General features: G+C 47.5%; 1 pseudogene across 1 annotated transcript in view; it reads right to left on the bottom strand.

Annotated features, from left to right (window-relative positions):
* The window catches only part of LOC309561866 (RNA-binding region-containing protein 3-like), a 111,297-nt pseudogene that overhangs the window by 28,589 nt on the left and 55,761 nt on the right, over window positions 1-26,947 (bottom strand). The window contains exon 10 of the transcript XR_014226211.1: window positions 371-538. The product of XR_014226211.1 is annotated as an RNA-binding region-containing protein 3-like (transcript). The remainder of the gene's footprint in view (window positions 1-370; window positions 539-26,947) is intronic.

The raw sequence follows: 26,947 nt of genomic DNA, 5'->3' as shown, positions 1-26,947 counted from the left end.
GCCTCACTCCTTGTAGTTCTGTATTTGCTAGCTGAGACATGTGCTGCACCTTTAGTCTACATAATTAGGGAATGGAAATGCGCAGCTCATAACCACAGGAGGAAGAAATATAAGCACTCCCTCCAACTCAACTTGACAGCAGTATTGTTATTTTAAAGCCACAAATATTTTATTATTTTTTTAATGGCCTTATAAAGAAACCTACATCCATTTCCAAAACTACTCTTGAATGGCACAATTTTTCTAGAAGGTATGTATAGATTTCTCCCCTGTGAGGTTTTATTTATTGCTACTATCTACAAATGTTACCACAATGAGAGACTGGGCATAATTCTTGGGAGACTATGGGTCATCTACAAAGAAAACTTGCCTTCTTTTGAAATTCTCTTTTTCCCCAATTCCCTCCTGGAAATAAATTCTTTTGGCAAATCATCTTCCTCATCTCCATCATCATCGTCATCATCCTTAGATACTTGAGTGGGATAGATCTTTCCAAATCCTGGCATCTCTTCACTTTCCTGTAAAACAGTCTTTGCCTCTACTTGTGGAACAGGGGCTGTGAAAAAAAAAAAAAATTGGATTTTTTTAGATTACTACTTTCTGTAAAAATAAACAATTCCACCAACAATAATTGCAGGTGCTATTATTATTATAATTTACCTAATTACAGTACAGATAAAAAGGGACAAAGTTTAAAACATTTGTAGGCCAGTGAACGCATTATGGCAAATAGCATTAATGCAGAACTTCAGTCTCAGTCAACATTAACTAATTTTAATTATTATATTGCTAGCAGTAGTAAATTGATAGGAAGATATTTTTTTGTATTTACTTTTTTACATTTCTTCGGTTACTTTGTGCTTTCCAGGCCTAGGTAAATTATGTCATACATCCCAGGAGTCATCAGGATGGGCTCTCTCAGCTAAGCACACCTGCATGCCTGAGCTAAGGACTGATAGATTACAGGAAGTAAATGCTACATGAATCATCTCCCCCTACTAAAGATAGCCAAAACCAGAAATGCTAGGGGGTGTTTATCAAAGTGAGTTCTCAGAAAAAGAAAGCATGGAGACACTGGTGGATGGGTTAGCTTGCTCTGAATATTAGAAATGAATCAAACAGTGTTTTTGATTTATGGTGCTCAGATGCAGTGTAGTTCTGCTTTGTGAACATGTATTCCACTTAAATAAACACAGTCCATTGTCAATTTACAATTGCAAGAAATTGCTTGGTAAAACCTATTAATTTACAGATTTTACAGGGAATAGTGTGTTGTCAACTAACCCATACAATACATTTTTACTGCAGGGTTTACCTAAATTATCCTAATTTGGACATAAATCCTAAACTGCCTGCAAGTGCCAATAACTCCATCTTTTTTAGGTTAACGTTCATGTTACACCTTAAACATGGGTGTAACAAGAAACATGGTCCCAAAAGGTGGACTTAGCCTTTAACCTTTAAAAAGATCATTGAGAGAACTGGATCCTGGGCCCAGGCTGATCAAGGGGATTTCTTCCCAAATTGAGATTAAAGGCTAACACCCAGAACTAATCCCTACTCAGTTATTCAAATGACAGTAAACAGTGGAGGCAGAGGGGGCTTGGCTTGACACGCAGCACTGATGGCAGCTTAGAGAAATGATCTAAGTGACAGTGGTATGCCCACTTTAACATTTGCAGAAATTGGATTTTAAGAAAAACCTATCACAGTTGATGAACTTATGTTGGCAATAAAGAGTCTAAAACTGGGAAAGAGCCCTGGCCCTGATGGCTTCACGGCTCACTATTATCACATCACCCTTATTTCCAAGCCAGCTAAAAACCCTACCGATTGCGCCAGCTATAGGCCAATTTCAATGCTAAATGTGGACATAAAAATACTGGTGAAAATCTTGGCCAATAGACTGACAGAATCTATGCCCAAGCTCATTGGCCCAGAGCAGGTGGGATTTATGCCTGGACAGGAAGCTCACGATCATGTTGTGAAGGCCCTTAACCCGATTTATAGCGCTCATGAAAGATAAAATGGGATTTTTGATTTACCGTAAAATCCATTTCTCTGATGTTCATTGACTAACACAGCTCCTGATTCTTCTTAACCATTGGGTTACACTGCCCCCTACAGGAGTAGGACTCTAGGCAGAAAAAAGCCTGGCTACGCCTATGGGCAGTCCCAGGGGGTGTAGACCCACTCTCAGCTACAGGCACTCATTTCTGATACAAGCAAGGTCAAAAGAAAGCAAACTCCAGAGGGGTGGGTGCTGTGTCAGTCAATGAACATCAGAGAAATGGATTTTACAGTAAGTCCAAAATCCCATTTTCTCTTTCATTCATTGACAGACACATCTTCTGATTCTTCGGGGACGTCCTAAAGCAGTGTTAAACGTGAGGGGTGGGAAAAAAAGCAGAAAGAAATTCCCAAGGCTAACTAAAGCCAACCAGATAACATTGAGCTCAACCATAAAAAAACTGGAGCTCACCTGAAAAAAACAATACAACCTCAAAGAGGACCAGGTCCCCTAAACAGCAGCCAGCAAAACCTTGCAGCAAAAAAAGCATAGGCAGATGCCAACACATCCACTTTATAAAAATTTTATAAAAGCGTGCACCGACGACCAGGTGGCTGCCTTACAAACCTGCGTCACTGAAGCTTGATAAAAGGAAGCCCAGGAGACACTAAGTGCCCTAATAGAGTGCTCCTTGACAAACCTGCGTTACTGAAGCTTGATAAAAGGAAGCCCAGGAGACACTAAGTGCCCTAATAGAGTGCTCCTTGACAAACCTGCGTTACTGAAGCTTGATAAAAGGAAGCCCAGGAGACACTAAGTGCCCTAATAGAGTGCTCCTTGACAGGGAAAGGAGGAACCTGACCCCTGATGCAATAGGTCTGAACCACCCTCTGTCTGATCCATCTGGAAATGGTTGCAGAAGAAGCAGACAACTCTTTAAGTCAAGTCTGTCCGTGAGCACAAAATAGAGAGTCTGACTTCCTAAAAGACTCCGTAGCTGCCAGGTACACCCCTAATTGCCCGGACCACATCCAAGGCATGCAAGGGGATTTCCTTCGGATGTTTGGCCTGGGACACAGGGAAGGCAACACAATGTCTTCATGCAAATGACAGTTAAGAGCCACGTTAGGAAGGAATGATGGACAGGGGCGAAGCACCACCTTATCCTTGTAAATCACCAATAAGGTGAATGACAGAATAACGCCGCCAGTTCTGACACCCTGAGCGCAGAGGTGATAGCCACAAAAAAAAAAGTCACCTTCTGGGGCAGCGCAAGCAGGGAAACCTCCAAAATATTTTCAAAGGGAGGCTTCTGTAGAGCGGAAATCACCACATTAAGATCCCAGGGTGGCAATGGAGCCCGCATTGAAGGGCTCCATTGCCATTGTATTGCAGGAACACCCTGAAGAAAGGTACGCACCAGGGAGTGCGAGGCCAAATGACGTTCGAAAAAGACTGCCAAAACCGATACCTGGCCCTTGATGGTATTCAAGGCCAATTTATGTTCAACCCCCCGTTGAAGGAAGGTTAAGATCTCAGCCACTGAGAAGGAGAGAGGATAAAGCCCAAGAGACTCACACCACACAATGTACATCTTCCACGTATGATGGTAGATCTTCCTAGAAGTAGATTTCCTAGCTTTCAACACGTAGGAACCACCGACTCAGATAAACCTCCATCCTTCAGCACCTGGTGTTTAACAGCCAAGTCGTCAAAGCCAGCGACTGTGAAGCAGGATGGAAGATCGGTCCTTGAGACTGCAGATCCTCCCTGAGAGGAAGTCCCCAAGGAGCATCGGCGACCAGCCGTACCCGATCGGCGTACCAAGACCGGCGAGGTCAGTCTGGACGGAATCCCTTTCAGCTTTGATCCTTACATAGTTACATAGTTAGTGAGGTTGAAAAAAGACAACAGTCCATCCAGTTCAACTTATGATGTGTGTGTGTGTGTTTGCTTTTAACCGTACATTGTATACCCCTGTATGTTGTGGTCTCTAAGGTGCCCATCTAATAGTTTTTTGAAACTATCAATGCTCCCTGCTGATACGACTGCTTGTGGAAGAGAATTCCACATCCTTACTGCTCTCACAGTGAAGAACCCCTTACGCATTTTAAGGTTAAACCGCCTTTCCTCTAGTTTTAGTGAGTGGCCACGTGTCTTATTGTATTCCCTTACTCTGAATAGTTTGTTCCTTATGCTAGGGTCACCAGTACAGTATTTGTATATTGATATCATATCCCCCCTCAATCTTCTCTTCTCCAGAGAGAAAAAGTTCAGTGCCTGTAGCCTCTCCTCATAGCTGATGTCCTCCATTCCCCTAATTATTTTTGTTGCCCTTCTCTGGACTCTTTCCAGTTCCAGCACATCCTTCCTGAGGACCGGTGCCCAGAACTGGACAGCATACTCCAGATGTGGCCGGACCAGGGTCTTGTAGAGTGGAAGAATAATCTCTTTATTTCTGGAGTGAATCCCCTTTTTTATACATCCCAGTATTCTGTTGGCTTTACTTGCAGCGGCTTGGCATTGCATGCCACTGCCAAGCCTGTTGTCTACCAGTACCCCCAAGTCCTTTTCCATCCTAGACTCACCCAGAGGTTCCCCCCCTAGTGAGTAGCTTGCTTTCTGGTTTTTGGCCCCCAAGTGCATTACTTTACATTTTTCAACATTAAACCTCATCTGCCATGTAGTTGCCCACCCCGTTATTTTGTTCAGGTCCGTTTGTAAGGTTTCTACATCCTGCATAGAAGATAATGGCATGCCTAGTTTAGTGTCATCTGCAAATACTGAGATTGTACTAGATATCCCCTCCTCTAGATCATTTATGAATAAATTAAACAGGATTGGTCCCAGGACCGAACCCTGGGGGACCCCACTTTCCACACCCGCCCAATCCGAATACTCCCCATTAATCATCATCCTCTGGACTCTCCCCTGGAGCCAGTTCTCTATCCAGGTACTCACCTTATGGTCCATACCTACCTTCCTTAGTTTGTACAGTAAGCGTTTGTGGGGAACGGTGTCAAAAGCCTTTGCAAAGTCCAGATACACCACATCCACAGGCTTACCTTTATCTAGGTGGCAGCTCACTTCGTCGTAGAAGGTTAATAGATTGGTTTGGCAAGAACGATTTTTCATGAATCCATGCTGATTATTACTAATAATACTGTTTTCATTACTAAAGTCTTGTATGTGGTCCCTTAACATCCCCTCCAACATCTTGCAGACTACAGATGTTAGGCTGACCGGCCTATAGTTCCCCGGGATATACCTTGGCCCCTTTTTAAATATTGGTACCACGTTGGCTTTTTTCCAATCAGCTGGCACCATACCCGTCTGTAAACTATCCTTAAAGATCAAGAATAATGGTCTGGCAATCACCTGGCTGAGCTCTTTAAGAACCCTCGGGTGCAAGCCATCCGGTCCCGGTGATTTATTTATGTTAAGTTTCTCTAGTTTAGTTCTAAGTCTATCTTCTGTTAGCCATGGCGGCACTTCCTGTGGTGTGTTGTTTAGTTTGGCCTTACAAGCTAGATTCGTGTAGCCCCCCCGATTCTTTATGAAGACTGAAGAGAAGAAATGATTTAACACTTCCGCCTTTTCTCTGTCCTCAGTGGCCATATTTCCTTTATCATCTTTTATGGGGCCAATGTGATCTGGCCTCGCTTTCTTACTGTTTATATACTTAAAGAACTTCTTGGGGTTCTTTTTACTCTCCTCCGCTATATGTCTCTCGTGTTCTATTTTAGCCGCCCTGATTTAGTCTTTACATTTCTTATTACACTCTTTGTAATGCTTAAATGCTGCCAATGACCCCTCAGTCTTGTATTTTTTGAAGGCCTTTTCTTTAGCACTAATATGCATTTTTATGTTGGAGTTTAGCCACCCAGGGTTTAATTTTGCTCTTTTAAATTTCCCTTTGGAATGCACTGGTCAAGCCCCTTGTTAAGTATGCTCTTGAAGCACTCCCATTTTTCCTCCGTGTTCTTTGTTCCCAGGGTTCCATCCCAATTGATATTTTCTAGCAGCGAGCGCAGTTTTGGGAAATTGGCTCTTTTGAAATTCAGCGTCCTTATATTACCCCTCTGCTTCCTATAACTAATTAATACTGAAACTTATTGACCTATGGTCACTGTTTCCTAAGTTCTCCCGTATTTCTATATCCGTGAGCAGGTCTGTATTGTTGGTATTCAGTAGGTCAAGTACCGCATTTTTTCTCGTCGGTGCATTCACCATCTGACCCATGAAATTGTCCTGCAAAACATTTAGGAACTGCCTAGCCTTGGCTGAGTGTGCGGTTCCTTCTGCCCAGTCTATATCTGGATAATTAAAGTCCCCCATTATAATGACATTTCCCGTCCTTGCTGCCAATCCTATCTGTAAAATGAGGTCCGCCTCCCCCTCCTCCCTCTGGTTGGGGGGCCTATAGCATACGCCCAATATTACCTTCCCCACCGTTCCTTCCCTTTGAAGCTCTACCCATAGGGATTCTGCCTCGTCCTTAGCTCCATTATTAATATCATCCCTCATATTTACCTGTACACTGTTCTTAATATACAGACATACCCCTCCCCCTTTTTTACCCTCTCTATCTCTGCGATAAAGGGAATACCCCTGAATGGTCGCCATCCAATCATGAGAGCTGTCAAACCAAGTCTCAGTTATCCCCACAAAATCGAAGTCCTCCTCAAACATCAGCAGCTCCAGCTCTCCCATCTTGTTGGCCAGGCTTCTGGCATTGGTATACAAACCTCTTAATTTTGACCGGTTACATTTATCCTCATTTGATGTTTTTAGGCTGCTCACTTGATTTTTCCCCATACCCACCCTGGGTATAGGAGCTCCGATCACCCAACCGCTAATGCCCCCATTTCTGCCCTCTGAAACTTGCTTTCCACTGGCTAATTCTACATCTGTACCCTCCCCCCCATTCCCTAGTTTAAAAGCCCCTCTAACTTTTTGGCCATCCTCTCACCCAGTACGGCTGCACCCTCCCCATTTAGGTGCAATCCGTCCCTACCAAAGAGCCGGTGGCAGACTGAGAAGTCGGCCCAGTTTTCCAGGAACCCGAAACCCTCCTTACCACACCTGCTCCTCAGCCACTCGTTAACTTCCCTAATCTCCCGCTGCCTCTCTGGTGTGGCTCGAGGTACAGGTAGTATTTCGGAAAATACTACCTTGGAGGTCCTTCTCCTCAACTTAGCGCCTAAGTCCCTGAAATCGTTTAGGACTCTCCATCTTCCTCTGCCTATGTCATTGGTACCCACGTGTACCATGACAGCTGGGTCTTCCCCAGCCCCACCCAATAATCTGTCCACCCGATCCTCAATGTGCCGAACCCGAGCGCCCCGCAAACAACAGACTGTTCGCGACACACGGTCTTTGTCACAGATTACACTGTCTGTCCTTCTAATAATTGAGTCCCCTACCACCAGCACCTGTCTTTCCTTTCCCTTTCTCCCAGCCTCACTGGAGGAGTTCTTCCCATGGCAGCTAGGGGCGTCACTCTGCTCCAGCAATGCTGGTCCCTGACTGGTTTCCCCAACATCACACAACGGGGCGTATCTATTGGGGTGCTCAAGCCCAGGATCAGCCTCCTTGCCTTTTTGCCCTCTACCCTTCCTAACTGTCACATGTCTACTCTGCTGCCTGCACCTCCGTCATTCCGCCCACCCCTGTGCAGACCCCTGCCTGCACCTGGCGGGTACGATCCCAGCTCTCCTTCAGTATGGACATACGTCTCAGTGTTGCCAGCTGCTTCCCTAGATTCAGGACCTGAGCTTCCAGGGAAACGACGTGCTTACACTTTGTGCATTTGTATTCGCCCTCGATCTCATGATCGAGGAACGTATACATACCACAAGATGTACACCGAACCGCATCTCCACACCCGCCGGGCATTGTACCTACTAATCTATCTAATGGGGATTCAGTGATTTAAGTCTATCCTATGTGGTTATTTCCTGGCTTCCTAACTCTACCTTCTCACCCTCTGGTACTCCGCTACCCTCAACTGACACTCAGTTGCACAACACTCACAATCTCACAGCCCGGTCAGTCTCACGCCACTCCCAGTCGCACCACCCGGTCAGTCGCACAACACTCCTGTCGCACACACTCACAGTCTCCCAGCCCGGTCAGACGCACCCACTCTCAGTTGCCCAACACTCACAGACACACAGCCCGGTCAGTCGCACAACACTCACAGACACACAGCCCGGTCAGACACTCAGGCAGTAACAGGTACTCCCAGACACTCAGGCAGTAACAGGTACTCCCAGACACTCAGGCAGTAACAGGTACTCCCAGACACTCAGGCAGTAACAGGTACTCCCAGACACTCAGGCAGTAACAGGTACTCCCAGACACTCAGGCAGTAACAGGTACTCCCAGACACTCAGGCAGTAACAGGTTGTTATACCTGAAGGGTTTCACATGTACTGTCACTTTAAGGCTGGCTCCACCCAGGAGTGATGACAAGGGTCAAGGGGCAGAGTGGCCATCTTTAGACACATGTAGAGATGTATTGATATGCAGAGCTGTCCTGTAATGCTGTACAGAGAGTCCTGAATAAACATCCGTTGTTCCAGACCAGAGTCCTGTGTCTCTCACAACACGGAGAAAATAACAGTGGCGACGAGGATGGGATTTACAAGGTTACTATCCGTGTGAGAAAGGAAAGGAAGAAAAAAAACTCTGGATTGTCAGGAATACAAACACCCACAGAGCCCAGCAGGAAAATGTCATTGATCGGGACATTAAGTGAACTTGATGGAGAACAGACAACGTGGATTTCCTGGATTGAAGAACTAGAACAATATTTCTGTGCAAATGCCATCCCAGGCGACAGGCAAGTAGCAGTATTTCTGACAGTGGTTGGTGCTAGGACATAGGACACTCTTAGGGATCTCCTTTTCCCTGAAAAACCAGCAAATAAGACATTGGCAGAGCTCCTGACACTGTTAGGGAATCACTTCCAGCCTAAACCACTAGAGATTGCAGAGAGATTCCGGTTCTATCAGCGGCAGCAGCAGCCAGGTGAAGATATTAAGGCTTATGTGCTCGCCCTTCGCAGACTAGCCTCAACCTGTTCTTTTGGGGAGTACTTACCAACTGCACTGAGGGATAAGTTTGTCATGGGACTGAATAGTGAGTCTAGCCAAAAGAGACTGTTAACAGAGAAAGACCTTACCCTTACAAAGGCAATTGAGATAGCTTCAGTGATGGAAATGGCTGTGAAAGATACAGAGGCATTGAACCCCCAGAGTAGAAGGGGAGAGGTTAAAGAGGAAGTTTTCAGAACAGCAGTCAAGCAAACTGCAGCTAACGGTAAATATAGAACCTCACTAACCGGGACGTCAGCTTGCTACCGTTGTGGGAATACAGACCATGATCACAAAGTCTGCCGGTTTAAGGAACAGCTCTGTCATAATTGTGGTAAGGCAGGCCATCTGAAACGAGTCTGCCATAGTAAGAAAGTGCGAAACAAACAACCTCTGAACACCAGGACAAAGGCATATATGGTGGGAAGATATCCGTCGTCATCGGAATCAGAGGATGAGGAAGTGCTCCACAGATTAGACATACATCTTATGCATTCAGCACCCTCAGAAATGACTGTAGAGGTAACAGTGGAAGGAAAGAAACTCAAGATGGATGTAGACACAGGAGCAGCAGTTTCAGTTATCACCCAGAAACAATGGAGAAAACTTCTGATCCGAACAACTGTCCGTCCAACACCAATCAAACTGCAGACATACTCAAAGCAGATACTCCACCCACTGGGGTACGTGAAAGTACAGGTATCCTACAAGGGTCAGACAAAGAGAATGCCATTGTATATCTTAGAACATGGGGGACCCCCTCTTTTTGGGAGAGACTGGATTGCTCACTTTGGCATGCCAGACATCGCCATTAACCCCTGCAACACCGTGACCATCCCATCAGGGGATGAAAAGGGATGGGTGAAGTCCCTGAAACAGCGATTCCCACAAGTCTTTGATAACCATTTGGGAAAAATAAAGCATGACTGTGTGAGACTCAGGCTGAAACCCAATGCCCAGCCTAGGTTCTTCAAAGCTCGGACGGTACCTTTCGCACTCCGAGCAGGTGTGGAAGCTGAACTAAGCCGGCTGGAGGAACAAGGTGTCATCTCAAAGGTAGAGCACAGCGAGTGGGCATCACCAGTTGTACCAGTAAAGAAAGCGAATGGAGACTTACGCATTTTTGTGGCGATTTCCGCATGGCACTAAATTCTCAACTGGAGATAGACCAGTATCCCCTACCCAGAGTAGATGACATTTTTACCTCTCTTGCAGGAGTTCAAAAGTTCACCAAGCTTGATCTCAGGCAAGCTTATTTACAGTTTGAGGTCCACCCTTCGTCCCGCAAGTTTCTAACAATCAACACTCACAAGGGACTGTATGAATACAATCGGATGGTGTTTGGGGTAGCCTCCGCCCCAGCCATTTGGCAACGCAAAATGGATGAGATTTTGGCGGACATTCCTTTCACGCAGTGCCTGTTAGATGACATGCTCATCACGGGCCTGACGGACCAGGAACACAAGCATAACGTGGAGCTTGTGTTGGCAAGACTCCAAGAGCAGGGTCTAAAAGTGAACTTAGCGAAATGCCAATTCATGGTACCTAAATTGGAGTTTTGTGGCCACCTTGTGGATGCAGAGGGTATACACACCACGGAAGCCAAAGTTGATGCTTTAGTAAAAGCTCCAGCCCCAACCAACGTCCAACAGCTGCGATCATACCTGGGCTTGCTGAACTATTACCACAAATTCCTGCCGGATCTAGCACACACTTTGTTTCCATTAAACAAGCTTTTGGAGAAACACTCCAGATGGAACTGGTCGGCTGCATGCCAACGCGCTTTTGAAGTTTCTAAGCGAAAGCTGTTGGCGTCACGCATGCTCGTGCACTATGACCTCCAAAGGCCTCTCGCCTTGGTTTGTGATGCCTCACCCTATGGTCTAGGGGCTGTACTATCTCACGTTTTGCCAGATGGGTCAGAGAAACCTGTGGCATTCGCCTCCAGGTCCTTGACAAAAGCAGAAAGCAATTACTCTCACATTGACAAAGAGGCTCTGGCGCTCATATGGGCAATGAAGAGGTTTCATCTTTACCTGTATGGTAGGGAATTCACCATACTGACTGATCATAAACCAGTCCTTCAGATCTTTAGCCCTGACAAAGGCATCTCCCAGACGATTGCGGCCCGTCTTCAAAGCTATGCCCTATTCTTGGGAGCATATAGCTACAAAATCCAGTATCGCAGCCATGATGCCAATGCTAATGCAGACGCCATGTCCCGTCTGACAAGGACATTAACAGACTCTTCTCCACCTGTCAAGAGTTGTCGTTACACCAGCCTGTCCTTTCTGTCTTCCGGGGAAGTAGCAGTCCATACAGCCAAGGATACCTTCCTTAAGACAATACTCTCCTGGGTACGGTACGGTTGGCCTGCAACTGTCACACAGGATTATGAACCTTACTTCCGTAGGCGTCTGGAATTAACTGTGTCTGGCAACTGTGTTTTATGGGGAGACCGAGTGATCGTTCCACAGACCCTCCGGAGACACATTCTGGACTTGCTACATACTGGTCATCCCGGGGGCACACGTATGAAACAAAAGGCCCGAGGCTATGTGTGGTGGCCAAACCTCGACTCCGATATCACGACATATGTGAATGCGTGTGCTGGATGTGCACAAACTGCAAGAGACCCTCCTCGAGGGTGCGTCCAGCCCTGGACTTGGCCCACGGTTCCCTGGTTTCGCCTACACTTGGACTTTGCAGGCCCGATCAGAGGACACACCTTTTTGATCATTATTGATGCCCATTCAAAGTGGCCTGAGGTCATTCCTGTTACCCAGCCAACGACTAAGGCGACGATTTCCATACTGTTACATCTCGCTGCTACGTTTGGATACCCCAGAGAAATTGTCACAGACAACGGTGCACAATACACAAGGCAGCAGTTTCAGGGTTTCCTGACTGCCCACAACATCAAACACAAGTTGACCGCACCTTACCACCCGGCTACAAATGGTCAAGCAGAAAGGTTTGTACAGACCTTCAAACGCTATTTCAAAGCTACTGTGGCTACAAGTAAACAACAGTCCCTGTCACCCCAGCAGCTGGACTCCTTCCTTTCTGCTTGCAGAACTACACCACATGCAACCACTGGGAAAACTCCAGCTGAACTTTTTTGGGTCGGCAGCCATGGACTGTTTTGGATATGCTCCGCCCTCAAACGGTCCAGGAACATGTACGGCAGTCCCAAGACAAGAGGGTCGAACACGACGAGATTCCCCGGTTTACAGCCCAGCAAAAAGGTATGGGCCCGATCTTATGGCGCTTCCAACACTCGTTGGCTTCCTGCTATTGTCGCAGAGACTTTGGGACCCAAAATGTATAGGGTCTGCCTGGAAGATGGTTCCATTTGCAGAAGGCATGCGGACCAATTGCGTCCTCGTTCTCAGTTGCCCGAATCCCTGACATCGGCTGCACCTCCAGTGTCTCAAGGATCTGCTCCTACCGGATCAGGAGGCATTGAGACTGATGCTTGGGAGGACTCTGAACTTTTGAACTCAGCTCCAACAGAGCCCTCCAGCCCTGGTCCAGAGGTCTGCTCACCCTCTGAGCTAGGGGATCCCCTCTTGGCCCCGCCGGTGTCCATTCCGGCCAGCCCTGCTTCCTCCAGCCCCGAGTCGCTGGGTGCCCGTCCTCAACGACACTGTTGCTCTCCTGACCGGTTTCAAATGCAAGACCGGTTACGAGACTTTCGACGGGCCCGCCGAAAGTGATCCGCTGCCATTTTCTCCCCGTAGTGTCCCTGGAAGTTGTTCTCACATCCGGACGTGGAAGAAGCCATGTAAATCTCCTGAGTTGGAGGACTGTATTGGACAAATTATGAGTTACTGTTTTATGCCTGTTCTTGTTTTGTTGTTTTTTTTTTTTTTTTTTAGGTATGGATGGAAGGTGTTATACCTGAAGGGTTTCACATGCACTGTCACTTTAAGGCTGGCTCCACCCAGGAGTGATGACAAGGGTCAAGGGGCAGAGTGGCCATCTTTAGACACATGTAGAGATGTATTGATATGCAGAGCTGTCCTGTAATGCTGTACAGAGAGTCCTGAATAAACATCCGTTGTTCCAGACCAGAGTCCTGTGTCTCTGACAACACGGAGAATATAACACAGGTACTCCCAGACACTCAGGCAGTAACAGGTACTCCCAGACACTCAGGCAGTAACAGGTACTCCCAGACACTCAGGCAGTAAAAGGTACTCCCAGACACTCAGGCAGTAAAAGGTACTCCCAGACACTCAGGCAGTAAAAGGTACTCCCAGACACTCAGGCAGTAAAAGGTACTCCCAGACACTCAGGTAGTAACAGGTACTCTCAACACTCAGGTAGTAACAGGTACTCTCAACACTCAGGTAGTAACAGGTACTCTCAACACTCAGGTTGCAACAGATACTCCCAACACTCAGGTAGCAACAGGTACTCTCAGACACTCAGGTAGTAACAGGTACTCCCAGACACTCAGGTAGTAACAGGTACTCCCAGACACTCAGGTACTACACTACAGTACACCCTCAGTCAGTGTTCAACCTCAGTCACCAGTCTTACTTACCTAATGTGTGTCCCTTTAAGCCTGTCACTTGCAGTTCCTCCCTCTCCCTCAGTCGGTCAGTCTCCTCTCTGCACCCGCCTCCCTCGGTCACTTCCCTGTCAGCTAGTCTCCTCTGCTCCTCTCTGTGGGGGGGGCTCCCGCACCGCTCGCCGCAAGGGGGATTCACTGCCGCCCGCAACAAGGGAGGGAGGGGGGGTTACCGCACCGCTCGCCGCCCGCTTTAGTTTGGAGGGGGGCTCTAGCACCGGACGCCGCCGGTTCTACTGGGGGGGGTACTCACACACACACCAATCTGCAAACACCTGCTCCTCTCACGCACGCCGCACTGATCCCGCGCTCTCTGCTCAGCTCTGTGCTCTGCTCCACAGCACCACCTGCTGACCACCGGATAGCAGCAACTTCCTAGGAGCACAGGAGTTGTGGCAGAAAATTGAGAGGGCTGGAACAAACCATTCAGCTCACCTTAGAATGCCGGCTACTTATTGAACCACCAGGACACTACTTATGCCCCCTTGGTGATTGACTAGACCACAGCTGTGGCAAAGTTCAAATTAATTCGTACCGGACACCGCTGAAGATGAATTGTCCAATGAGCCAGACAAAGGCTGATCGCTTGGATTTCCAGAGCATTAATCAGCAGTCTGGTCTCCCTGAGCACAACTGTGCTGAGGATGCCTCAAGCGGGCATCCGTGGTGACAACCGTCCAGCACAGGGGGGAAAAAGGATTTTCCCTGTCTAAGTGCCAGAGAACAAAGCCACCTCTAGAGATCGTGGATCCTTGTCCCATTTCACCAGAATCTCTTTAGCAGAGATCTTGTGTGAACTGTGCAAACAGACCGCCTCAAGGGTGGACACCATCAGGCCCAGCACCCGCATGCAAGCCCGGAGGGATAACCATCTGCTAAACAAAAGAAGCTGAATTGCCTCCTGCAATGTCTGGAGTTTTTCCAGAGGAAGAAACATGCTGGCTGAGGCCGAATCCAGAGTCAGACCCAGATGGTCCAGTTTAGATGGAAAGAGCCAAAGCAGACTCCTGAAGGTTCAGAATCCAACCAAACTCCCTTCGATTTTGCAATCTCCAGTTGTCCATTAGCGCAGTCGGAGATTCGGCTCGCAGAAGAAGATAGTTGAGGTACCCCAGTACCGCAATCCCCCGCTCATGGCAACACAGAGGAAGCGTTGATGACTGGCAAATATTAGAATCTGCAGGTAGGTGTCCTTGATGTCGATAGAAGTGAGAAAAAAGCAGTTTAGCACCTTGAGGTCCAGAATTGGGCATACCTTGCCTTCCTTCCTGGGAACTGTAAAAAGGTTTGAGTAAAAACCCCTGAAAAGCTTCCGAATCAGGACAAAGGAGTACCAGTGACTAACCCCTGGTTTACTGTCTTTGACCAAACGGGCAACTATAAATGTGGGGTTAAGAACTGTGTAGATCAGATGGTCGCAGCCACAAGATCAAACAATTTATCAATTGTGGAACCAATTATTTGACCCATGGTTTGATTTGCTTATACGTAGGACAAACCATACGCCTCCTGAGGGTAAGATTTGGGCAGCAGTGTACACGTTTTTTGTTAAAGCTATGTGTTAATGGGGGGCGTGGCCTGAAGACCTATGTGAGCGGACGTGTTCTAGAGAGGCTCTCCCGGCGGATCTCCGTTTAAGCTATCCTGCGGCTCCAAACTCGAGCGATACCCTTACCCCCGACCGCCGGTGGACACCGCCATCTAGCCCTGGTCATGTCTCCGCGGCGGCTAAGCTGGAGAAGTTTCGGCGCCAGGAGGTGAGCGGCATGGCCCAAAATGGCGGACCGTCCCAGCCAGCTCCTACTGCAGCGGCTCAGGCTGCGGACCAGGCAGTCATTCTGGCTGCCATCACGGATTGCAAGGCGTCCCTTACCACTAAAATAGAGGAGATAAAAGGTGGACATATCTTTACTCAGGCAGGACTTTCAAAAGTTGCGGGGCAGGATGTCGGAAGCCGAGGGACGGCTCTCCAGAGTGGAGGATGATTTACCCCCCATACAGAACGCTACTGAACAGGCCGCCAGGGATATACAGTTCTTGCTACATAAACAGGATGATCTGGAGAACAGAGCCCAGCGTAATAACGTTCGTTTTATTGGCTTGCCGGAGGCTGCGGTGGGGTCGTCCCCTGCCACGTTCCTGGAAGATCTACTGGTTAAATCATACGGCAGGGAGGCATTCTCGCACGCCTTTGTTGTGGAACGGGCGCACCGAATGCCAGCTAAAAAGCCGCCCCCAGGTGCACCACCCCGGGTCTTTATTGCCAGATTCATGAACTTTCGGGACAGGGATGCGGTGCTCCGGCTATCCAGGGAGCGGGGGAATATCCCACTGGACAACCATAACATCATGGCGTTCCCGGACTTCTCGGCGGAAGTCCAGAAGCAGCGTAGCCAGTTTGGAGAAGTCAAGAGGCGCCTTAGGACCCGCAACCTCAAGTATGCGATGTTATACCCGGCCAGGCTACGAGTGGTTGGAGAGGATAGGGTACATTTTTTTGAAGACCCTGACGCGGCGATAGCCTGGCTGGATCGTCTGCCGTGAGCGGTGAGTCTGTTGCCTCTTCCCCGCCCCTGAGTACATTGGAAGACTGTACGTTCTCCAGTCTGGACTGCCCTGATGATTCTCCCTTTGCTTCTCGCCCCCTTCACCTGCCCTACATGCCTTGGAAGTTCGTGTTGGCACTCCCTCTGTTCCCCTGACACACTAGTATTTTTGGACTGAACTCCTTCGGGGGATGCCTGTTTGCCCTTTTACCTGCCCCCCCCCCCTTTTTTTTCTTTTTTTGCCTCCCCTTGGTCGTACGGACTCTTTTCCCTCCCCCCCCCCCCCCCATGGACCTTTTTTTCTTTTCTCATCTGTTTTGCCGATACAGACTTTTTTTTTTTTCTACTTTTGACTTCCGGCCGGGAGGCCTCTATGCCCATCATGGGTGCTGTGAACCCTCGTTGTCATACTTTGTGCTCACTGATGTGTTCCAGAAATGGGACCCCTCTTCGGAGATTGTTCGCCCCCACGGGCTCGTGGTGCTCTGGTTGGTCCTGGGGGGCTTCGCCTTTTGGTGGAGCTACCCGGGGCGGCTGGTCACTGCTGCCCGTGGACTGTTTGGTTTTGGGATTGATGCTCACACAAGTTGGGGTGTGTGTTGGGCTGGGTGGGGGTTTATGTTTATTGAGTTATGCTATGTGATTTGTGTACTGACATGTATTTGCACTACCCTGTATTTTCGCACTGTTTGGTTGGACTCCTGGATTTCAGGCCATGGGCGGCGGGTGCAGTTTACACCTGTCCTGGGTTGCTGTCCACATCCTGTGCCACGGCATGTTCTCTCCTCCTTGATGTTATGGCAGGGCTGACCTTTCTTACGTGGAACGTGCGGGGCATCCGAGACAAGGTCAAGCGCACGGTTATCCTGTCCTACCTCAAGGAACAGAGGGCAGATGTCATTGCACTAGTTGAAACGCATGCTGAGGGAAACTTACTTGGGGCCATCCGCAGACCGTGGGTCGGCTGGGCTTTTCATGCGTCACATTCCTCTCATTCGAGGGGTGTGTCGTTGCTGGTCTCCCGGTCTGTGGCTTTCGCAGTAAAGGAGGTGGTGACGGACCCCTTGGGTAGGTATGTCTTTGTGGCTGGAGCTATGGGGGGGCATGACATACTTCTCTTAGCCTGGTACTTTCCTCCCCCCTTTAGTGCTACCCTCCTGACGGAGGGCATGATGTTTATGGCAAGATACCCCTCGGTTCCTGCAGTCTGGATGGGGGACTTTAATACGGTCTCCAATCCGTTTCTGGATAGGGTGGGTGCCCCGGGCTCCCCACCCTGCCCGGATAGAGCCACACGCTTTCATAGATTGTTGACCAGCTGTCACCTCTTTGACTCGTGGAGGTGTTTACATCCCACTGCACGGGCCTACTCGTGCTTTTCCACGACCCACTCCACCATGTCTAGGATTGATGGTATATGGATCTCCCAGGCCCTTCTGCCCAAGCTTCTGGGCGCCCGTTTTGGCCCGAGACTGCTCTCGGACCACGCCCCGTATATGGCTACTCTGTCCCCGCTTACCACCCCTCCCCAGAGACATTGGCGCTTGAATCCCTTTTGGCTCAAGACTATCCCGGACATTGACTCCTTGACGACAGAATGGGACTTTTTTTTCAGCTCCAACTCTGACACTGCTTCCGCGTTGTCGGTGTGGGAGGCCTTCAAGGGCCATGCACGGTTACTTTTGACGTCGCGTATTGCTCGACATCGCAGGGCGTCGCGGACCGACCTTCTTGCTGCTGAACGTCAATTGGCTGAACTGGAGGCTGAATATGCCGGCTCTCCGACGCCGGACGCACTTTCTCAACTCAAATTACGGTCTAGGGCCCTGGACCATATGTTCCAGGAACGGGTTAATCATAAATTATTTTTCGGCCGTCAACGTATTTTTGAGCATGGTGAGCGATCGGGCAAATTGCTTGCCTATTTGGCACATATGGACGATAGGCCGCCCGTGGTGATTACACTTCACCCCTCGGTGCTGGGGGACTCCTCGGATCCAGCGGCTGTGCGGAGCTCTTTGCTTCGTATTTTAGCGAGGTTTATTCCTCTAAGGTGGATTATGATCCGTTGGATCTGACCAGTTTGCTGGATACCCTGGAGTTCCCTGCACTGACCCCTGAACAGGTTGCGGTGCTTGAGGCCCCGATTTCTCAGACCGAGATAGTCTCTGCCATTTCTAGTTTTGCTAGGGCTAAAGCGCCTGGATCTGATGGCCTCCCCATCGAGTTTTATTTGCAGTATTCGGAGTCCTTGACCTCCCGTCTGCTCGCGGTGTTTGAGGCGGCATTTGAGTTGGGCTCTTTACCTGCCTCGATGTGTGAGGCACTGATCATTTTGCTCCCCAAGCCTGGCAAGGATCCCCGGTATCCGGATTCCTACAGGCCCATCTCACTGTTACAGTGCGATGTTAAAATCCTGGCCAAGGTACTTGCCCTTAGACTCAACGTAGTGATCCTCTCCTTGGTACACCCCGATCAGACGGGATTCATGCCGGCCAAGAATACGGCCTTCAACACCAGGCGCTTGTTCATGAACATGCAGGCCCCCCATGACTGTGTCGGTACCAGGGTGGTTGTGACTTTGGATGCCGCCAAGGCCTTTGATTCTGTCGAGTGGTCATACCTGTGGCAATGTCTCCGTAAATTTGGGTTCGGTCCGAAGTTCGTTAAATGGCTTACAGTGTTATACAGTCAACCTCGGGCTCGGGTGGTGGCCAATGGCTGGACTTCTAGGTCCTTTCCTCTTTCTCGAGGTACGCGTCAGGGGTGTCCCATCTCCCCACTGCTGTATGCCCTGGCGGTCGAGCCACTTGCGATGGCCCTCCGGGCGGACCCAGGCATAAAAGGTCTCCGCCGCAGGGACCTTGAGGAGCGTGTTGGGCTGTACGCAGACGACATGATCCTGTACCTGGCAGACTCCGGGCCCTCTTTGAGGCGTGCCCTGGAGGTCATACAGCAGTTCGGGAGATTTTCTGGCCTGACGGTCAATTGGGACAAGTCCCTTGTCCTTCCTATAGACAGTTTCCCCCCAGCAGCTGACCAAGCGTCGCTCCCCCTGTCGCGGGTGTCGGAATTCAAGCATCTTGGGGTCCGGGTGACTAGATCCCTTCCTGACTATATCCCGTTAAATATTGAACCCCTCTTTGCCTTGGTCAAGGACAAAACACAAGTTTGGGCTAGGCTACCCTTGGGCGTCATGGGCAGGGTGGGCCTGGTAAAGATGATCCTGCTCCCCAAAATCCTATACCTGCTGTGGCACTCGCCAGTTTATATTCCATATAGATACTTTATGACTCTAGAGAGCCTGCTGAGATCATTTATTTGGGGCTCCTCCAGACACAAGCTGTCCTGGAGGCACACCCAGAAACCCACCAAGTTAGGGGGCATGGCGGTTCCTGAATTGGCAAGGTATTACCTGGCTGCCCAATTATCGCATTTCTTTCATCTGGATAAACAGGACTCGGACAGGTATATGGCGCTGGTCTGCAGAGGTGCGGAGTCGCGGCTCCCTCACCCGTTCTGTGATGTCCTTAGAGGTGTTGCTGGGTCTACCCCTGTGGCTCCTCGGGGAGGTCTCCTGTTCCATCACAGGCGGGTCTGGGACCTGGCGTTGTCCAGAACCGGGGATGCAACGTTGCATTCCATGACTCCCTTGTGGTTTAACCGTCAGCTACCGGAGCTCCTCCATATCCCTGATCCTGGGGTGTGGATTCGTAGGGGTATATATTTGCTGTCCCATGTTGTTTCTGCTGGGTCTGTTAAGTCTTTTAGCCTACTCCAGGAGGAGTTCCAACTCCCGGCATCCATGCACTTTTACTATTTGCAGTTGTCCCACGCTTTGAGAGGACAATTTGCCCATGCCATCCCGGACTTACCGTCAGTTGACATACTTGAGGTGATCAGGGGCCAGGAACACCGCAAACTCATATCATTGCTCTATGAAATGTTAGGCACCAAGCGGGTGACTGCCCTGGCATATGGGGTGCGGGAGTCCTGGGTGGGCGATGCTGGGGAGCTGGGGGACGAGGAGTGGGACGAGGCCTTGGAAGCTTGCACCTTGGTCTCTCCTAAATTGTCGGACCGGCTAACTCAGATCTATATTGTCCACAGATCGTATCTTACCCCTGTGCGACTGGCTCGATTTGACTCCTCCCGCTCCTCTGCATGCCCTAGGTGTTCTCACTCCCCGGGCACCTTCGGGCACATGATTTGGTCCTGCTCGGGCGTGCAGGGATTTTGGACGCAGGTTGTCCGGTTCCTGCATGACCGTATGGGATGCCCGACTACCCTGGACCCCAAGCTGTGCCTACTTGGGATTTTTCCCGAGTCTGACGCGGACAAAAATATGGTTCAATTTCTCCGGGAGACCCTGTTTGCTGCTAGGAAAGTAATAGCCCTGAAATGGATGCAGCCTGTGTCCCCTACCCTTGAGGCTTGGAAGGCAGTGGTGAGCGCTACTCTCCCTTTCAAGAAGGTCATGTATGCTAATAGGGGTTGCCCCAAAAGGTACAACAAAATATGGGATAGGTGGCTGGAGGCCCCTGACACATGTCAGACTTCAGAAACAGGGGATACTGCACGTATACGCTTTGACGCAGCGACTGGTTTCTGGACCTGCGCCCATGGTCTCTACTGTGTGTTGGACTGTGATGGATAGTCTTTGATTACAACCCGTCAAGTGTATTGTTCTCTTATTGTTTGACTCTTATGCCTTGTACTTCTTGCCCAGTGTGAGGCCTGCATTTTTTTGATTATGTACTCCTGTACTTGTGCAAATGTCTGACGGTATTTTTTCTTTTGTATGTTTATATGTCATGTTTAACTCAATAAACGTTTGTTTGGTTCAAAAAAAAAAAGCTATGTGTTAATTGCTCACACTCATGCACAAAGTTGTCTTTTCTTTCTTTCCTATAATAGCTATCAACATATCTGCAGAATTTACTATTTATGATTTTCTCATATCTATTTATCCAGTGTTTTATTATTATATATTTTAACATAGTTTTACACACACACACACACACACACACACACACACACACACACACTACTTTTTATTCAACAGTTTTCATATATCTGGTTTCAGTTTGCAAGCGGGCCCATCGTTTAGGTCTTTCAGGGTTGGTCGCATTATGATTTAATGTGACAATTATAGGTAGCCTCTTTTGTGGATTTACAAATTAGGTCTATTTATAGGTTTTTAAAATATTAATATATGTACTTGAATATGCGGTACCATTACAAAGGTATTTTACCAGATGGAACTGTTGGTATATAGAGAGATACATTAAATAATATCAATAAGTTTTTAAATGTTTTTTAAATGATTTTACAATTTTGTATGCATAGTAGTTGTAATGCCCATATATATCCTCTGGAGGTGCTGCAGGTGGTTAATTTTGACAGGATGTAGGAATTCTCTTACTCCCCTTCCATCATGTACAAGGATGTCAGCTAAGTAGGACGAGGGGTTGATTTAATGAATTTTTTGGGGTCTGGATGTACGGATGGGGAGCCCCTGCTCCTTTGGTTCACTGGCATCAGTCCTGGGTTGTCCGTTCTGGGGTTTATACAAGCTGGTATGGACGGTGAATGAGAAAAGATGAAAGGCGGAACTGACGTCACGTGTTTGGAACGCACAATGCAGCGACCCGGGTGGTAGCTGGCGGCATGCGTTCCACTGATATCAGTTGACACAAGCAGGGTAGGAGGCTTGGTAGGCCTCCGGTCGGCTCCCTCCCTGCATGTCATGTATAACGGATAATATGGAAGTGCAGTATCAACACTTTTATTGTCACTCCCATCATCAGCAGCAATATTAACATGATGTACTTATGGCCAATAGCAACACCTCCTTGGATCTGTTTGGGGTATGTTGGTGTTTTAAATTTGAAATGGTTTTTATTATTATTATTATTGTTTTAATTTGAAATGGACCTTATTATTTTTACTTTTATTTGCATCTTTGCATACGTTTTTAGTGTGTGTTACATGGATGGCACACTTGATCATGGTATGTTATGAATCCACAGCTCTGGGGGCTGATGGCAGTGGTATATGTGGCAAAAGGTTAAAAATATTGTAACCACACCCTAGAGGAAGGAGTTCCCAAGGCCCCACAGATGAGGCTTGGGCGATACTCTGCTATTTAAACTTGTGAGTTCGACATGGCACAGTGGCTCTGAGGAAGAGGCGAAGCCTCGAAACGTGTCAGCTATCATTCGCTAAGGACAGTGGACATTCGCATGGATTGCTCCTGATATTCACACACTTGGTTTTGATATGACTGATTTACACCTTTGTGAGTAGTCATTTTTATGTTTTATTAATAAAGCCTACATTGAGGATAATGCGCTAGATCGGTGCGCTCCCTTCTTTGTTCGCACTTCTCTCCAACATCAGTGCCTGACCTCACAAATGCACTTCTGGAAGAATGGTCAAACATTGCCATAGGCACATTCCTAAACCTTGATATTGAACCCTATGGACAAAGACTGGGATGCCATTAAAGTTGATGTGCATGAAAAGGCAGGTGTCCCAATACTTTTGGTAATATAGTGTATAAACTTTCCAGTTTATAAAAAGTTGGTATCACGTTGCCGCACATTTTTTTCCCTGACTATCCATCCACAGGCTGCAGTCTTCAGTAGAAGTGCCGCTGGGCTTTCTACACATGCTACTTGTCTGTTGAGCACCAGCCTCTAGTGCACTCCAAAATGTGAGTTTGCTGTATGAAGTTTCTTAATAAGTACAGTTGTTTTTATGGTAAGTACTATGATGGTCCATGTATTTTTTCCTAAGCTTCCAATTGTGGTATCTGCTTACCATCACTGGGAGAAAACAGACCAGGCGGAGACAAGGGGAGGATCAAATGCTATCCAGATATTGCCCTTAAAGGGACAAGCACTTTAGACTTATTAACCATGGGTCAACATAGGAGCTGAGCATCCAATGCTGGTGGGTACACATAGGGGCAGATTTACTAAACCCGGTGCACAGAGAATCTGGTGCAGCTGTGCACAATAACCAATCAGCTGCTAGGTTTTATTGTCAAATCCTTATGGCCCGTACATACGATAAGAAAATCAGAAGTAAAAATTTGTCCGAACGATCTGCCGGTTTTCGGATCGTTAGTATGGTGCTTTTGACAGCCGATTACGAATTTTCGTACGACAAAAGCTGAATGTGCAGGCTATAAAATTATCGTACGTTAACACAACATCCAATTTTTGTTTACATAGTACAGTTTTCGTCCAAAAACAATCGTAAGAGCAAGACTACGAATGCTCGGAAATGAAAAGAATGCATACAAAACAATTCAACACATTGCATAATTTCTGAAGTTGAATTACGTACGAAAATTTTCATATAAAAGTAACCTCTTCACTTTGCATATGAAACTAGCATGCAACACAAAGGACGTAAAATTGGTATAATAATCTGATTGTGTGTACGAACGAGCCTTAAGGCTGGACAGAAAATGTACAATTTTCCTTTAGATTTAGCAGTTGTAAACCGCAACATGTTTTTATTTTCTTTCGTACCTGCAAGGCAAAGGAATAATGTGCTAGTATGCCTCGCATATCAGCACATTCTATAAAAATATCCTAAAAATGGAGCCTTCCAGCGATGCAATGTCATCGCTGGAGACAACTTCCATCTTCACCCGTTTTGCTTCCGGGTTCGCAGACTCTGGCTCTGTGACTGGCTGGAGACGCGATGACATCAATCCCGTTCTGTGTGCACCAGGTTTAGTAAATCTCCCACATAGTGTAAAGATCACTTAAAAACAAGCACGTTTTTAGAAGCTAGTGGACGTTAATGGAATACTATACTAACGTAGACTTTTTTTTGTCATTTGTATATCTTTAAGGGGCCTTTCCCACAGTCCGCATCCGGAGTCCTTTCTGCTCAGCAGCGATCGATCCGCCGATCCCCACTGAGCAGGCGGATGACAGCTCCATCTTCACTCTGTGTGCGGAGATGGAGTTGTCAGATCTCCGCTCTCCTTTATGGGGAGATCGAATGAGAATGGACCGCCTGTCTGTTCTCATGCGATCCGAGCCGCCAGACAGATGGAAAATTGGGTTTCCATCTGTCCGGATTTCACGGATAGGATCGGAAGCGGATAGCAGCGGGTTGTCAGCTGACATCCGCTGCCCCATATGGATGCATGGAACATCCGATCAGGTCCACCTGAAAAACTGACAGGCGGATCTGATTGGATCGTTCGTGTAAAAGGACCCTAAGTTTGTTTGTTTCTTGGATTACTGATTTTTTTCTTGGAATGGTGGGATCATATTAAACAAAGAAAAAGCTGCGCTTGGATCCACTAACAAATAACTATTAATAAAAAAAAAAAATCACTTTCAATACTACCAGCAGCTGCACATATGTAGGATAAAAACATGAAACAGATTTAGAAAGTCAGGTGCAGAGCAGGGTAAGTAATCTATGTGTAGTTTGGTTTCCCACTGACAAAATAGCCGCGCGTCCTCGGCGCGATGCCGTCACACCCTCCAGTCCCGCCCGACGTGGTGTTTCGTCAGCAAATGACTCATCAGAGGAGTGTTCGGTGGACAACATCGCGATCTTTATATAGCATCAGGAGCAAGCGGCATAATTAACTGGGGAAAGTGACATCCGGCGGATGCATCAGCATCCAGACCGGAAGAAAACAGAGCCACATAACCCCAAAATCTAGCTCAGTAAAGAAGCTAAATATTACAGCAGGAAAAGTGTATTCTTCCAAAAAAGGCCAGTGTTAATCAGTAACGACCAGGATAAAAGCAATTTAATGCATTTGAAAAGAGGGATATTATAAGGCAAGCAGGAAGAAAACCGATACTGCACTTACATAATTAATATAACGCATAGCAAAACAAAAAAACAATACTCAAATATTCAAAAAAATAGATATACAAAAAAAAAAAAAACCTCAATTAATAAACATAAAACCCAGATAAAAAAAATGAGGATACAAAAAAAAAAAAAAATAATAAAAAAAAAATAAATATATATATATATATATATATATATATATATATATATATATATATATATATATATATATATATACACACATACATACACATGATCAGAAAAATCAACATTAGCTATAAAGGCGTTGACATCCGACTCCACATTCATACCATGTGGAGTGTATGTCTTTGCCCTATAGATCCACCATGCCTCCAGTTTTGAGATTTCCCTGACCATATTGCTCCCACGCTCGAAACTCGATCTTGTATCCCAACCGTATGACCTTGTGAACCCATTTGTATTGAAGCTTGATGGGGATGTCAGCCAAAAGAGACGCTGCGGTCGTATGCGACTCGGCGGGACGTTTAACCCGCGGGCCAGTCCCCGTCCATCGGGACTATGTCGCGGCCGAGCCAGCGTGGAGCTAGGGCCTGCACGCGCTCGTAGGCCGGCTGGGGTGACCACTGGATCTCAGCATCCAGCCCGTCTCCCAGATCCGGCATAATTGCTTGTAGATCTCACAGGAACAATTCCGAGAAAAAAAGCTAGCTAAAAAAAGATTAATCTAAAAAAACTTGCCAGGACCAGAGATCCCAGCAAGGAACTTAGGTCCTTACTCCTGACTAGGCAGAAAAAAAAAAACTGACATCCTATAGCAGGGAGAGAGAGGGTATACCCCCTGGGACTGCCCATAGGTGTAGCCAGAACTTTTTTTCTGCCTAGTGTCCTACTCCTGTAGGGGGCAGTAATACCCTACGGATATCAAGAGATGGAATCTGTGTCTGTCAATGAGCGACAGAGAAAAAAACACACACACACACACACACGATCAGAAAAATTAACTATTCGCTATAAAGGCGTTGACATCTGACTCCACATTCATGCCATGTAGAGTGTATGTCTTCGCCCTATAGATCCACCGTGCCTCCAGTTTTGAGATTTCCCTGACCATATTGCTCCCACGCCAATTTGCCACAAACTGTTCTATTCCAAAGAACATGGTCCCCTTGGGATCCCTATTGTGGCAAAGTGCGTAATGTTTTGAGAGACTGTGGCCAGGAAAACCTTTTTGGATGTTGGCAACATGTTCATTTGAGGAAGGTTTTAGGAACAACGTTATTACGAAAAAAGAAAAGGCATTCCTGATACCATTATCGTCCAGAGTGGCAGTTATTTATTTCCTCCCAAAAATTCATAAATGTCTGACTAATCCTCCCGGGCAGCCGATTATTGGTGGAATTAACTCCATTACATCAAGAGCAGGGAAGTATATTGATTTATTCCTACAGCCTTTAGTGGCAACTACTCCCTCTTATCTAAAAGACTCCACACAGGTAATTAACATCTTACGTGAAATACAGTGGGGAGATGGTAATCTCCTTGCAACAGCTGATATTACCTCACTCTACACTGTGATTTCACACGCAGATGGACGTGAGGCAGTGGAGTATTTTCGATTGGGAGGAGCCTCCCTACCCCCAAAACAGCATAAATTCATACTGTCTTTGCTTGAGTACTGCATGTCACATAACTATTTTTTGTTTGACGGGAAGTACTACTTGCAAAGTAAGGGTGTAGCTATGGGGCTAAGTTCGCCCCAAGTATGGCAAACGTATTTATGCCCAAATGGGAGGAGGATGTCGTATATGGTAACCCCAGACCACAGCTACTTTTTTTGGAGGAGGTACATAGACTCCTTCTGTGGGAGGGGAGTATGGAATCCCTGCAG

This window comes from Pelophylax lessonae, assembly GCF_965119305.1.
Source record: "Pelophylax lessonae genome assembly, chromosome: 8".
Classification (NCBI taxonomy): Eukaryota; Metazoa; Chordata; class Amphibia; order Anura; family Ranidae; genus Pelophylax; species Pelophylax lessonae.
This window is presented reverse-complemented; position numbering and strand designations above follow the sequence as displayed.